Source organism: Physeter macrocephalus, chromosome 9 (genome assembly GCF_002837175.3).
Source record: "Physeter macrocephalus isolate SW-GA chromosome 9, ASM283717v5, whole genome shotgun sequence".
NCBI classification, from domain to species: Eukaryota; Metazoa; Chordata; class Mammalia; order Artiodactyla; family Physeteridae; genus Physeter; species Physeter macrocephalus.
In genome coordinates, this window is record NC_041222.1 from 28,811,693 (window position 1) to 28,826,544 (window position 14,852).

General features: G+C 42.3%; 1 protein-coding gene and 1 pseudogene across 1 annotated transcript in view; one reads left to right on the forward strand and one right to left on the reverse strand.

Moving 5' to 3' along the window:
* Positions 1–14,852, reverse strand: part of SPAAR (small regulatory polypeptide of amino acid response) — a 102,464-nt gene that overhangs the window by 43,887 nt on the left and 43,725 nt on the right. The window lies entirely within an intron of this gene.
* LOC102981353 (olfactory receptor 13C7-like) lies at positions 6,553–7,774 on the forward strand (annotated as a pseudogene).

Sequence of the window (14,852 nt, forward strand, 5' to 3'; positions counted from 1 at the left end):
GAATCCACTTGCCAATGCAGGGGACACGGGTTCGATCCCTGGTCCTGGAAGACCCCACACACCGCAGAGCAACTAAGTCCGTGCACCACAACTACTGAGCCTGCGCTCTAGAGCCCGCGAGCCACAGCTACTGAGCCCGTGTGCCACAACCACTGAAGCCCACACGCCTAGAGCCCGTGCTCCACAGCAAGAGAAGCCACCGCAATAAGCCCACGCACCACAACAAAGAGCAGCCCCCGCTCGGCGCGACTAGAGAAAGCCCGCGCACAGCAACGAACACCCAACGCAGCCAAATAATAAATTAAAAAAATAAATTTTAAAAGGCTTTAGCCTCATAGACCTTCCCTGAGTTCCGAAGAGCAGATTCAAACAGTTACTAACTAGAGACGTGAGCGAAGGCAGAAACAAGGAAAAGCAAGCCCAACATAATCTTTTCCGTGATTGTTAGCTTAACCTTATGCCCTGATTTATGACCCCAAACTTTTGAGATAATGTCCTGTGGCTGCAACCAGCTAGCCCCAAGCGGACTTAAAATTGATGACACCAGGAGGGTCAGTCAAGAACTGAAACTTCTCGGGGCTTCCCTGGTGGCGCAGTGGTTGAGAGTCCTCCTGCCGATGCAGGGGACACGGGTTCGTGCCCCGGTCCAGGAGGATCCCACATGCTGCGGAGCGGCTGGGCCCGTGAGCCATGGCCGCTGAGCCTGCGCGTCTGGAGCCTGTGCTCCGCAACGGGAGAGGCCACAACAGTGAGAGGCCCGCGTACCGCAAAAAAAAAAAAAAAAAAAAAAAAAAAAAAGAACTGAAACTTCTGAACCATCATGAAGGCTCTAAGTACATAATAAAATGCCTCAACCATTGTTTTTGCTCTCTCCTAGAAAGAAGTGATCACAAGACCATGATTTACTAGTTTGCTTTGCAGGAACACATAGATCAATCACAATTACCAGTGACACATTGAGCGACGAGATGGTGCCAGGAAGTCTGCAACCTTGCACCCTGGCCAGCCAGCAAGATGGAGCTGAGACGAATCTAGGTCTCCCATCTTCCAGGTTGGCACCTCCTCAACTAATATACCTTTCTCTGCTCCGAACTCCAACGGTTCAGTTTGTTTGGCCTCACTGTGTGTCAGGCACACGAACTTAGATTCGACAACACTGTTATTATACCGAAAACTCAAGAGTAATTCATCGATATCATCAATTATCCAGCATTTATATTTCCCCAAATGTCTTATATATGCTTGATCTCAGTTTATTTGAACTAGAATATAAATAAGACTATATATTATAATTAGTCTTTTTTCCCCTTTTTATTTTTTATTTATTTTTTTATATTTTATTTAATTAATTAATTTATTATTATTATTATTATTATTTTTGCCGTACACGGGCCTCTCACTGTTGTGCCTCTCCCATTGCGGAGCACAGGCTCCGGACGTGTAAGCTCAGCGGCCATGGCTCACGGGCCCAGCCGCTCTGCGACACACAGGATCCTCCCGGACCAGGGCACGAACCCGTGTCCCCCGCATCGGCAGGCAGACTCCCAACCACTGCGCCACCAGGGAAGCCCCCCTTCTTTTTAAATTTACATTTTTGGGGAAGGAATAGTTTCCCACTATGGGAAACTGTAGAGTTTACCTAAGAGTTCTGGTACCAATTTCAATGTGTGGGTGTAGAGTGGGGATTCCTCACTTCCCACCAAGCAATGCCCAGACACCAGCTGAGTGTCCTACAATTTAACTCAATTCTGACACTATCTACCAGGAGATAGCATCAGATTCCACAGGTTAAGGGCTCCGTCCTGCAAGACTGCTCTCTCCCCTCACCCCTCCCCTACTCAGACATTAGTTACAAGTCCAGGTTGTCACTTGTGCTTCTGATTGACCAGCTGTAGATTAGAGATTCCAACGACCCCCAACCTGGGTTTGATTAATTTACTAGATAGGTTCACAGACCTCAGAGAAACCTTTTACTTACTAAATCACTGGTTTATTATAAGAGGATATAATTCAGGGACAGCCAGATGGAGAGTGCATAGAGCAAGGGATGGGTAAAGGGCGTGGAGCTTCCATGCCCTCCCAGAACACACCACTCCTCCACATCTCCACATGTTCACCAACCCAGAAGCTCTCCCAACCATGTCCTTTAGGGTTTTTATGGAGACAGCACTACAAAGGCACAATTGATTAAATCACTGGCCACCAGTGACTAATTCGACCTCCAGCCCTTCTCCCCTTCCTGGAAATCAGGGGGTGAGACTGAAAGTTCCAACTCTCTATTCAGGGTTGGTTCCCTGGCAACTGACTCCAATCTTAGGTGCTTTCCAAAAGTCACCTAGTTAACATAAACCTGGTTGTGGCTGAAATGGGCTTGTTATGAATAACAAGACACCCACTTCACCTTATGGCTCTAAAGTGTTTTTCAGGAACTGAGGATAAAAGACCAAATACTATGATGAAAGTTGCTCCCACTGCTCTTATCACTCAGGAAATTCCAAGGATTTTAAGAGCTGTGACACGTTTGACAGCTGTGAGCCAAGAACTGTGGACGAAGACCAAATATATATGATAAAAATATTTTGGACATCTGAATGAACAAATATGTATTTCTTATAAATCATAGTACCATATTACCATAGTTTGCATTTTGCTGATTACAGTCCTGTAGTATCTGTCCCTGTGTTTCCTATAAATTGGTGATTACATCTAGATACTTGAGAGGTTTTTGTTTCAGTGTAGTGATGAGCTCACGGCTCCTGAGATCTTTTGACAGGATCCTAGTATCTTTGATGGCTTCTTTGCTTTCTGGTTCTATCTAGATGTTCCAGGATCAACATGTACAGTTCCTCTCCAGACCTGGAAACAACCATTTTCTCTAAGGAGCTTTTGTTTCCTTCTGGTATTTAAAAACCACAATCTGGGTGCTATGGGTGCTACTGAGTTTCTCATAGTTTCTAGCGTGGAAAGAAAATACATATGTACAATTCAAATTAAGATCTACAGAACTTTTACTTAACCTCATTGACTTCTTCCCCCATGTACTATCTCCTCATTCCAGAAAAGTATGGAGAGGCCTTAAAGTTATGTCAAGAGCTAACATGGGCACAGCTCTTGTAAAGAGCAGAAGTGAGTCAAGTTGTCCCTGTGATATATATCTTGATTCCCATGTTCCTGGCAGCAGTAACTGGGGCCAGTTATAACAGCTGAGGCAACAATGTGGGCCCTTCTCTTCCATTTATCCCTGAGCTTTCCACAGGAGACCCGAACTCATGAGTAGAGTACCAGGGGGTGGGGGGTGACGGGCTGGGGAAGAGTTCAGGGAGAAACCCAAAGGGGGAAAGAAAGACTCCAAACCATACACTTAAGGCATCTTACAGCTCAGGGGTGACTTTCCAGAATCTTGGTGAGGGCAGTCACCTGCCCCTGTTCACCACGAGTGGCATCTGGCAAAAAAAGGTGTTTGGTGCAGACAAGAAGGAAGTTGGAAGATCTCCTCTGAATGAGGCCAAAAGCCCTGAATTCTGCAGTGCTGCTCTGTTCAAGATAGAGGTTTCCAGCGTTTAACAGAGGTTTGCTGACTATTTAGAAGGATGTAGCCGCAGCCAGAAGCTAGGTATCTAGGGTCAATGGTCTCTTAGGTTTTAAAGTCATGTTTTTTTACAATTTACACTGTATGTTTGTTTATTCATTTATAAATGTATAGATGTTATGTACAAATATGTTATGTATATTATAATATGTTTATAAAAATAGAAATTAAAGGGCTTCCCTGGTGGCGCAGTAGTTAAGAATCTGCCTGCCAAAGCAGGGGACACTGGTTTGAACCCTGGTCCGGGAAGATCCCATGTGCCGCGAAGATCCCGCATGCCGCGGAGCAACTAAGCCTGTGCGCCACAACTACTGAGCCTGCGCTCTAGAGCCCGCAAGCCACAACTATTGAGCCCACGTGCCACAACTACTGAAGCCTGCATGCCTAGAGCCCGTACCCCACAACAAGAGAAGCCCGCGCACCACAACAAAGAGTAGCCCCTGCTCGCCGCAACTAGAGAAAGCCTGCGTGCAGCAATGAAGACCCAACACAGCCAAAAATAATAAATAAATAAAAATAAAAAAATTTACTTAAAAAACAGAAATTAAAAAGATGGGATAGAGATAAAATAAAATATAAAAAAGAAGAGCTAACATGGGGCAAAGAAGAAAACAAGGGTAGGTCACAAATTTACTTAATTCATTCAGCAACTATTCATTGAGTGCCTACTGTGAGCCAGGTACAGTTTTTATACATAGGATACATCTGCGAACAATGCAGGAAAAAAAAAACAAACTCTGTCTCTGTGAAACTTATTTACAGTCTATCAGGAGAGAAACAGACAAGAAACAATGACTAATATAAATAAGAAAATAATAGAGGGTGTTAGAAACTGCAAGGAATCAGGACTGAGGCATAAAGAAGGACTGAACACATGCATCTGATTTTGCTCCTTCCTGAAACCCACAAAAACTACAGTAATATGATTTTGTTTTGTTTAATTTTTGTTTTTAATGACAAAATCAACAAGGTTAAGGAGAAGAAGGGAGACATCACAGTGATAACATTTTGAAGGCTGGAAAGTGAATGGACTAGTGGCCATTTCCACAGCAGATCTGATAGAGTCAAATTCTAAGCCAGAAACTAGGAGAGCTGAGACACAACCAGACCTATAGCACAGAGGACTCGCTGTACCAGGTCCCTCTGGGACCAGGGATGAAGGGGGGTGCTGCTAAAATAAGGAGGATTAGGCAAAAAAACATATAAGAAACAGAGTTCCTATACCCCCTCCCTCATTCCGTGACATTGGTCGACTGTCCCTTACCTACCCCAACATAAAATTTATTCTCTGGAGAGGATAAAACACATGCACCTAAGAAAGACTTCAAGCAAAAGGACATCACTTCTGTGATCAACTGACCTTTTTTACAACTGACCTTTTACAGCAGCTCACAGCTGTGGTACCTGTGAAACTCTCATGGCAGAAGCCAGGGCCAGATTCATTTATGACTCTAGCAAAACCCTGTGAAAGCCTGGCTTATGGTAGGCACTCAGAATCCATTTAGTGGGACACAGACAAGAGGGAAACTTCTAGGTCACTTGCTTCTTTCCAGCCCTGAGATCCTGAATTTGAAATGCCAGGGGTGCTACAAGGATTTGTCCTGTGCAGTGGGTTTCACATTCTCCCAGATCTATTGTGGGCTCTGCTGAGAGTTCTAATTGATTGGGGGTTCATGTTAATTCTGGCAGGACCAGAATGACCCTTCTCCTCTAACGCTTTCCAGTAGCTCAGCAGGATGGATACAAAGGGAGGGAGTGGGAAGAAAGTATTTCTGGAGGGACTTCAGAATAATTGGATCTTGGGGACATAATCTCAGATGTATAAAGTTTCTAAATTTTGTCACTTCAATTTCTAAACTTTAAATCACTTCAGGGACTAGAGTAATCCCAACAGCAGGGTGGGATTTAAATGGCTTCATAAATGCAATGTATGGTCCTTTGTGGATTTTTCTGAAACACAGAACAAAGACAAGAAAACTTAGCTTTCATTGATTTCAGGTGCTAACTCCTCTGGCTGCTACTTTCAGAGCAGATTGGCTATTTTAGGCCTCTGGACTATTCCCAGACTGAAGAAAAGTGATTTTCTTTATCGATCTATTTATAAAAAAGGTAAGAGAACACTTTAAAAAAATATATATGTATATATATATAAACTTTTGAGGGCCCAGCCCCATTCCTGGCTTCATTCCTTGTGACTAAGTGGCATGTGGGGATCTTGAAGGAAAAGGACATCTTAGTGGTGTGACAGAAAGTCCAAGAACAAGAAATTTGTGAGATCACTTAGTCCCTGGGATGAAAAACCTTTAAAAATAATCCATTCCAGAGTGAGTATTAGGGAGCCAGATGTCCAAAGAGGAAAAGGGACTTAATGATTCCCAGGCATTGAGTAGTTGGCAAAGGCCAGCTCTTTGGGAAAATTCTTCCACGGAGTTTGGCAGGTGAGTGAAGGAATAAAAGGAATGAATATCCCAGGGGCCTGGGGATTGTAAGAGTGAGAACTATGAAAGAAGAGGAAGGTAATATCGAATAGTGCTTGGAGAGGAATGGTCAGGAATTGAGGATGAAGAAGATCAGTTATTTCTACCAGTCCTATACCCCAAAGCAGGGGAAATCACACAAAGGCAATGTTAACGATTCTCACAAAATTGATTAAAATGAATTGGCCACACATGCTATAACTTGAAGTAAATGTGTGATATCAATCTTGATTATGATTAGAAAAATTCAATCCAATCTGGTGACATGTCAAACACCTCTATAGGGAGCCAAATATCACAAAGTAGATTTTCATCAATTTCTCTCTATTTTACTTAGAACAACACAAAGAACCCACCAGATTGCTAGAGCTGTTGTCTAGCTGCTCAGCAGGACAAGTTTCCTCACTGATTTTCTGGCTACTTTAGTCATCAGAGAATCATGAAGTTGGCTTTTTGAGTTCCTACAGGTGACAGAGCAGAGGCATCATGGACAGGTCTAAATGGACCTCCCCCCCTGGTGGGGTTCATTCTCCTGGGCCTCTCAGCCCACCCAAGGCTGGAGAAAACGTTCTTTGTGCTCATGCTGCTCATGTACCTGGTGATACAAGTTTCCTCACTGATTTTCTGGCTACTTTAGTCATCAGAGAATCATGAAGTTGGCTTTTTGAGTTCCTACAGGTGACAGAGCAGAGGCATCATGGACAGGTCTAAATGGACCTCCCCCCCTGGTGGGGTTCATTCTCCTGGGCCTCTCAGCCCACCCGAGGCTGGAGAAAACGTTCTTTGTGCTCATGCTGCTCATGTACCTGGTGACCCTGCTGGGCAACGGGGTCCTCATCCTGGTGACCTCATGTACCTGGTGACCCTGCTGGGCAACGGGGTCCTCGTCCTGGTGACCATCCTTGACTCCCGCCTACACAAGCCCGTGTACTTCTTCCTGAGGAACCTCTCCTTCCTGGACATCTGCGACACAACCTCCTCAGTCCCCCTCATTCTTGACAACTTCCTGACCCCCAGGAAAATCATCCCCTTCTCAGCCTGTGCTGTGCAGATGTTCCTCTCCTTTGCCATGGGGGCCATGGAGTGTGTGCCTCTGGGCATGATGGCATTTGATCGCCATATGGCCATCTGCAACCCCCTGAGGTACCCTGAGGTCATGAGCGAGGCTGCCTATGTGCCCATGGCTGCCAGCTCTTGGGCAGCTGGAAGCACCACTGTCATGATGCAGACATCACTAGCAATGCAACTACCCTTCTGTGGGGACAATGTCATCAACCGCTTCACCTGTGGGATCCTGGCTGTCCTGAAGTTGGCCTGTGCTGACATCTCCATCAATGTGATCAGCATGGTTGTGGCCAATGTGATCTTCCTGGGGGTCCCAGTTCTGTTCATCTTTTTCTCCTACGTGTTCATCCTCACCACCATCCTAAGGATGCCCTCAGCAGAGGGGAGGAAAAAGGCCTTCTCCACCTGCTCTGCCCACCTCACAGTTGTGGTCATCTTCTACAGGACCATCCTCTTCATGTATGGGAAGCCTAAATCCAAGGACCCCCTGGAGGCAGACAAACAGGACCTTGCAGACAAGCTCACCTTCCTCTTCTATGGGGAGGTGACCCCCATGCTCAACTCCATCATCTACGGCCTGAGGAATAAGGAGGTGAAAGCCGCTGTGAGGAACCTGTTAACTCGGAAACGCTTCACCCAGTGATGCTGGAGGGGTCCTGACGGTTCCTGTTCCCTGGTTTCTCTCACCTGAGGGTCTCAGAGGATAAGATGAAAGGTTAACTTCATGCAAGTTTATGTAGGTAAATCTAATTACACGGAATCTCATTACACCCAAGAGCTTTGTGTGAACAGAAAGCATTTAATGTGAATTTTCCCCTCATTCTATAGGCGATTCTACAAAAGTATATTCCTGTTGATCAACCTTACAGTTCTCTATATCTGTGATGCATACTAAACAAATTGATGTCAAGGAAAAGTAACTCTTCAAGATTTATCGTTTAACCCATGAAAAGCTCTAGTCTGTAGGACCATAATTCAATTACTCCTTGGCTCACCCTTTGAACATATTTGAAAGGGTTCTTATTTTTATGTCACCTATGTCAACTCTTCCTATTCCATTATTAAATAACAGTAATATTTTTACCCTTATTCTCATTGCCTCTTTCTCCTTATTGTCATTTAAATTCTTAAAACAGTTTCTTGAATCATTCTCTTCCTGTGTCTTCAAAATTAACCTCTTTCTCTTGTCCTTAACCAAGTCCCCCACCAGAAAATCACTTACATCTTTGGAGCAGAGAGGAGAGTAAGGTGTGGCGAAACTGATGCAAAGGTCAAAGGTTCAGGCCTTTTTTCTTTTCCCTTTTTTGAAAATGTTATTCATCCCTGGGTTCTTTCCCTAGATATCCTTGGCCTCCAAGGGTCATCAGAGTAATGTCGAAACTGAGAGGTATCGAGGAGAATCAAATGAATTCTATTAACCACCTGACCTGGCTTGACCAAGTGTGCAGCCAAGGGGTGACCATCACTTGCTTTTCTACCTAAGAAACCCCAAAGCCACACGGTAGTCAGAGGGAGAGGAGGCGATGCTCAGAGGGAGGAGGAGACACCTAAGAATCACCTACATGACTGGTGAGGAATTCCAAGGCAGCTCCCTAGAGTAATTAATCTAGAAGTCTAGTTAAAGAATGAGCAGAATAGAAAACCTCTGACAGTTGATATCAATTTTTAATCCAACAGAGAGGAAACTAACAATCGAAACAATCAGCCTTTGTTGAAAAAGAGTTATTGCAGGAAGATGGTGAAAGAATTAAAGAAAATTCTCAGTGGTTTTCTCAGCAGAATTCAAGAGGGTAGTGAATCAATAAAACAAGAGAAGTCTATAAAAAAAGAAGCTAGGAGAAAAGATAACTGGGAAATAAGGACTTTTTCTTAGGGGAAAGATTCCACTTACTAGATCAAATAAAATTCAGTAGAAAGTATTTAAAAGTAGATAGCACAATTTTTTAAAATGAACTTTAAAATTAAAAATAACTTAAATTCCTCTCCTAAACTTCAGAGAGAAAAACAAAGAGATTTAAGCTATTTGAGAAAAGATGAGAGGCACGGGAGATAGACCAGGGGGATCCATCATGGAAAACATGAAGAGAAAACAGAGCAGGCAAAAGACAAATAATAACTAAAGAGAAAAAAACACATTTCACTGAATAGAAGTTTTAGATATTTTGTTCATAAAATGTTCATCAATCACCAGGTAAGAATTGTAGCAAAAGACACACCTAACTAGGATAACTATTCAAGGATAAGTTTTGATTCCTATATATACCAAAATAGTTCTGTAGACTTTTACACAGAAGAAAAGCGTATTTCCTAAGAAGGAATGAGAATCTGACGGCCATTGGCCACCTGTTCTGCAGCCCTAAATGTAGACATCAGTGGAACAAGGTTTATTAAGTTCTGAGGGAAATGGGCTGTGAGTCCCGAGTTTTACATACCCTCATCATTGCACAGATACGAGGGTTAAAAAGACACTTGCTGTCATGTGTAAACACAGAAAGCACATATCCCTGCAATCCTTTCCTGAAAAAAATTTTATTTAGAACATCCTCCCAACAAACAGTTAAAAATCAATAAATGAAAGGATGTGATGGATATGCCATAGAAGAGACAGTGGAGAATGATGAAATGCATAAGACCAATGAAGTCTAGCCAATTCTTATACCAAATTTGCAAAGACGAATATATGAAGGAATTATAAGCAATCATGTCGAGGTAAACAGTGACAACAAAGCTATGATGGAGCTCCAGTTACAATTCTAGATGACTTCATCAAGCTGGGAAATGGAGAAAGAGAAGCAAAGGCCACTAAAGGCCTCATCTTACAAAGGATATGGTGGGAAGAGGTTCTTATAAATACAATCCACTGCACTGATACTGAAATGCAACAAAAGTCTTAATATGCTTGTTGAAAATTTACGAGTAAATACCAGTACACAAGTATTAGAATTCTTTCTTTGAAAGAATCAGAGGATTATGAAAGAACAAAGAAGTTCATCAAATGAAAAAACTCATTTATTGAACCTGAGTAGATTTAAATCATTGTACAGTAAACAAATAATACACATTACCCAGTGGGTTTTTTTTTTTTAGGAATTTCAAGGTTTCTAACATTAGGAACATCAGAAGATCAATTACTGCAACCATTTTGTTAACAGATTAAAGAAGAAAAAGTAATCCCATCCACAAATGTTGAGAAGTCATTTGGTAAAATCTAGCATCTATTTCTGACTTTTTAAAGTAGTGGACTTGAATAGAAGAAACCATCCTTGACATGAATAGAAAGTATCAGAACAACAGCAAACAGCATACTTGATGGCAGAATACCAGTGACATGCCTACAATGGATTAGGACCTCTGCTCTCGAAGTCTGCATCATTGTAGCTAATTAAACCAGATCAGAAAAATAAATAAGGAACAAAATATAGAAAAGAAGAAAACTATTCAGTAAGTAAACAGATGTTGTTTACTGAGGAAAAAAGTTTAATCAAGTGCAAAACTACTACAACTAGTAAGAAAGTACAGTAGGGGGGCTGTATATAATTCACACCAGTCACAACTTTAAAATACCTAGGGAAAATACATAAAGAAGTTTGAGTACATCATATATTTACAATGGTCATGCATTAACAAAAGATATTTTAAAAAGATGTTTTCATTTTGGAGGGAGGAAAAGCCCTGAATGTAAACTTCTGGGCAGACTAGAGTATCCTCCAAGTGCCCTCATTCAAAGCCTTTTTCCCCCATTCTAACAGGTTGGGATGACCCATGCTCCATCCATTTTCCCATCCCGAGAGCAGGTCCATCCTATTTGTTGGGAAAAGGTCCAAGCCCCGGGCTTGGAGGCAAACACAAAGGCTCACTCATCAAAGGTTCTCAGAAGCAAAGAAAACCAGTCTTTACTCCAGCCCTTGTTTTGAAGATAACCAAAGAGTTTAAACCAGACCACTGACAAATGGAGTCTTTCAGAGCTCTGTGTACGTGCAAATTAATTTCTACCTGATTACTACTGGTGACCATTTCTCTCAATTTAGGATGATCCCTAAAATCTTCAAGAGAGTATAGTATCTAATGAAGGTTATCACAAAATATGACCTAATCAAACATCACAGATGATCACAGACAATGTGTCTAGAATGTAATCACCCAAACTGCATTTAAGGAATCAGAGCATTTCAGATGCCGGACAGGGAACGTGTCCCCTGTGGACACGACCAGGTGGGAAAGGACCAGGACCAGGTCCTGGTGGAAGGACCAGGTGGGAAAGCAGGAGCTAACTGCCTCTCCCTCCTCAGCTCCAGCCAACTGCTGCCAGGCAGGAATGCAGGAAGGGGGTGGAGAGGGAATGCAAAGAGCTGCTCCCTTTGCTGCAGGCTCCACATTTATCTCTGGTGTTTGCAGAGTTGAGTGCTTCCCATAGTTCTTCAACAGTATGAGTATTATGAAGACCAAACAAAATTTGTTCCTCAGCCATTTTTGGCTATGGGTTACAATTTACGACCTCTGCTAGAAGCACATGTAAGTCACAGTATTGTTGGAGTTCCTAAGGATGCCATCACAGAGTACATCTTCACTGTGCATCTATTGTTTGGGGAGGAAACTGCCCTCTCACTCTTATGATGTGATTCTAGTGGGGCTGCCAATTGTACTACACCAACGCTTGGCCACAGCAATCGGTCTAAGGGAAAGCATGTGACCTAGGTCAAACTAATCAGAACCATTCCCCAGCATATTTCAACTGGAGCAAGAAGAAAGGGGTCCTGTATTAGCTTTCCATGCTGCATAGCAGATCACCACTTAGTAGCTTCAGACAATACACATTTATAATCCTGCCATTTCTGTGAGTTAGGAATTCAAGCAAGTTCTCTGCAGGGCTGCAGTCTAAGGTGTTGGCCAGGGCTCAGTTCTCATCTGGACACTCAAATAGAAAAATGTGGATCAGGCTGCTGACAGCTCTCTTCCCTAGCACGTGAGAAAGTCTGCTAAAAATGAAGCCAGGAAAAGACAAGTAGAGATAAGAACCAGATGAAGGGACAGAGAGTCCTAATGACATGGTGAGTCCCTAATTCCAGCTGTGCCTGAGACTGAATCCACCCTTGAACTTCTCAGTTGTATGAGCATTAAAGTTTGTATTGGGATTATGCTGGTTGGAGTAAGTTTTCTATCTAGAAACTTACAAAGTCCTGACAATTACAAAGCCCAAAGTAAAAGCATCTTTACATAGTCACCCTCTCTTGCTGACCACTGCATACTCCAATTGCAATCCTATATTTATATTACATGGTAGATAATTCCCAATTGAGATACAAAAAACTGCACACTAGTCTTGGTCAAATTCCAGGCTCTTTTTCAAATAAAACAGAAGGAATAAACCCTTTTCAGGCCTGCACTCTCCCTGAACATTGATGCCAAAATGCTAAATTACAAAAAATCAATAAAACAAATACAGCAATACATTTAGAAGATAATACACTGTGAGAAAGTTTCATTCATCCCAAAAAAGCATGGATAGGGTGAACAGTAAAAATTTACCACATTAATAAATTAAAGAAGAAAAACCAAATGATCATCTCAATAGATGTAGAAAGTGTTTGATAAAACTCCATGTCCTGGGACTTCCCTGGTGGCTCAGTGGTTAAGAATCCGCCTGCCAATGCAGGGGACACGGGTTCGAGCCCTGGTCCGGGAAGATCCCACATGCCTCAGAGCAACTAAGCCCGTGCACCACAACTACTGAGCCCATGCACCACAACTACCGAAGCCCTCGCGCCTAGAGCCCATGCACCGCAATGAAGAGTAGCCCCTGCTCGCCACTCACCACAACTAGAGAAAGCCCATGAGCAGCAACGAAGACCTAACACAGCCAAAAATTAATTAATTAATTAATTTTAAAAAATTCAATGTCTTGACGATAACCACTCTACTCCAGCCAGATACCTAAAGAAAAAAAAAACAAACAAACACCCTCACCGCACCAGCAAAGGCTGAGCAGACAGCCTAGACTTCCATTCTTACCAGGCTATGACAAGGCAACCCAACCACTACCCTGTCAATGTGGTATCAGAGGAGGCTGGATAGGGAGGTGGGATGTTTATATCTGCTGGGCAGTAACAAGTCCCCACCCCAACCCACAGTGTCAGTGGAGACCACGTGGGAAGCTCTTTCTCCTTCCCACTTGGGTGGTATCAGAGGGGGCCTAAAGGAGGGTCAGGGCTTGTGCCTGTGCTAATGAGGCCACCCCTTCCCACAGTGTCAGTGGAGGTCGTGGGAGTAGTACTAGGCACTCCTGCCTCTGCCAGGCAGAAGGGAATCAGCAGAGCCCTAGTAGGGAGCTGAAATTCCCACTCCCCACCCAGCAGTAAGGAGGATCCCGTCCTTCCAGGAATACAAGGCTGGTTCAATATTCAAAGATCAGTCAATGCATCTACCATACTGACAGGCTGAATAGGAGAAAAATCACATGATTATATCAAGTGAAACAGAAGAAGCTTTTGAAAAAACAACACTCATTCATGATAAAAACTTTCAGCACTGAACTGGAAGCCCCAGCCAGTGAGGCAGGACAAGAAAAAAAGACTACAAGTCTAACATTTTTGAAGGAAGAAAAAGAAATTGTCATCATTCACAGATATTATTATTACCTAGTATATAGGAAATCTAAAATAATTTAGAGATATAAGTATTTAAAAGAGAGTTTAGCAAGATTCCTAGACAAAATCAACGTTAAAAAAAACCAATTGCATTTCTATATTCCAGCAGCAGATTATGAAATATTTTTAAAGATAGCAAGAAATATAAATATAGATATTTATATATTAAGATATAAATACCACCATACAGGGGTAAATCTAGTAAAACAGCTCCAAGACTTTTATGCATACAATTATAAATTATAAAATGTTTTGAATGATATTAAAGAGAGAAATACTTCTCATTCATGGGTAGGAAAATTCAGTATTATAGAGATGTTAATTCTTCCAAAATTGATCTCTATATATTCAGTGTAATCCCCAATTTTTAATCCCCAGAATTTAAGAAGCTGGTTCAATAATTTATATGAAATAACAAAAGACCAAGAACAGGCATGAGGTATTAGAAGTACTGGAGGGGGGGAATAAAGGGGTTTACCCTATAAGAAATCAAAACATACAATAAAGCAATATTTATTAGGGTAGTGTAGCATTGACACAGGAATAGACGAACCAATGGAAAAGAATAGAGATCCCAGAGCAGGTCCATTTATGTTGGGAGACTTGATATATGACAGAGATGGTACTGCAGACTGGTGGAGAAAGGATGGGCTATAAACACAACTAGGACAATTGGGAAGACATATGTGTACCAGGAGAAAAGTATAAAATATTTATAGCAGCATTCAGTTGGGAAGCAACCCAATTATCCATCAAAATAGAACGTATAAATAAGCTGTGCTATGGTCATATAATATAGCAATACAAACTAATGAATTTGGCTACACTTATAAATAGGACTGAAACTCGCAAACATAATATTGAATGAAGAAACAAGTCAAAAAGAACACCTACAAGTGATTTGATTTTTAGAGTTCAAACCTAAACTACATTGTTTAAAGATGCATCCATAGGTGATAAAATTCAAGAAAAGCAAGGAAATGATTATAACAAAAGTAAGGAGTGTGATTATCTCTGGGAGGAGAGAGAGAGAGAGGGCTGGGAGTGGGAAGGAATACCCAGGAAGATTTCAAGGTG